Source organism: Pediculus humanus, genomic scaffold (assembly GCF_000006295.1).
Source record: "Pediculus humanus corporis 1103172107470 genomic scaffold, whole genome shotgun sequence".
Classification (NCBI taxonomy): Eukaryota; Metazoa; Arthropoda; class Insecta; order Psocodea; family Pediculidae; genus Pediculus; species Pediculus humanus.
The window spans coordinates 155,210-156,873 of NW_002987088.1; positions in this window are offsets into that span (position 1 = coordinate 155,210).

Here is a 1,664-nt window from a genome sequence, read left to right on the forward strand (position 1 = left end):
AAATTTAATAAATACAAAAAAATTAAAAAGATACGTTATAAAAAAAGATGGATAAAAGCTGTAATACAATAATTGCATTAAGAAGAATGGGAGCTAAACTTGATTGTGTTGGACTTTAACCAAAAATAAAAAATTTTTTTAAAAACAAAAGTGATTATATACTAACTAATTTATATAAATTCCAATTTAAAATATTTATTTATTTATTCAATAATACATAAATTTGTTAATATATTTAAATGTTTTGTTGTTGTTGTGTTATTTATTAAAAAAAAATTTATATAGATTTGTAATTAGGTCTATGATATAATCATAACAACATAAAATTTAAGATAAAAAATTTTTTATTTAAATTGTGTGTGTGTTTATTATTATTATTATTTATGCTACTGAACTTTAAAAGAAAGTAAAAAGTAAAAGTTTACAATTTTTATTATTATTATTATTATTATTAGTAAAAAAGAAATAATAAATGATTCATTTTGAATTAAACTTTAAAGTCAAATTAAAAGTCAAAATCATTAAGTTAAAATGTATGTAATAATAAATTCCGTGAAATCGAATGACTTGATATCATTGTTTACGATTATATTCAGACGACGTGATATAGGTACAATGACGACTCTCGTACCTTGATTATAAACAACTTTATTAGTCATCATCGAATAACATTACCTGGAACCTGGAACTTTAAATTCCATATGTATTATTACTACACTAAAATAAGATTGTAATATTTATTATTATTATTATTAATAACGACAGGAACAAAAAAATTTACTTTTTAAATACAATATTTTTTCCAAAAAATATGTTATTAATAGAAATTTTAAATTTCCCCTCCCCTCCCCTCCCCTCCCCCAAAAAAAAAAATTTTCATTTTTCATACATAAATGTATATACATTGCATAACCTGAATTTTTCGGGCGTAAATTTTAACTCGACGTTTTGCTTTTATGTAAAAAAAAATGGCGGCTGCGCATGCGCAATGAAGAAAAACGCAAAACTCGTCCGTCGCGTTTCCCACCATTATTAGTCGAAAAGGTAAGAAGAAAAATGGAATAGTCAGGCGCGATTTAAACAAATGATATCATTTAGTGAATCATTCGCAGTTTGTCGGCACACGATATTGTCGTGTTGATCGAGTTTTAATATTTAATTTTTCATTTGTGTTGTTCGTAATTTAAAAACTAAACGAAAAATGTTTTACAAAAATGGATAAATAATAATAATAATAATTTTTTTTGTGTGATTTACGGTTAAATATAATTGGAAATAATAATAATAATAATAATAATCAATTACAAAATTCGGTAAGTTTTATACTCTAATTTATTTACTCTATGACGACTCTAATTAAATATTTGTTTATTAATAACGTTAACGACCGGTATTTGATTTATTATTTGTAATAATGTTGTTGTCGTTGTTGTTGTTGTTTATTATTTAATTAATTTATTACTATTTATTTATTTTATTAATTAAAAAATAAAAAGTAATTAATTGTTTTTTGTTAATAATAATAATAAAAAAAAAAAAGAAATGGGAGCGCAAATACCACAAAAACGATTCTTTCGTGTTTACGTCTATGCAAATTTTAAATTCAGTACACGAATTTTTACCCGGTACATGATTTAATTTTATTTATTTTGAATTTATTTAAA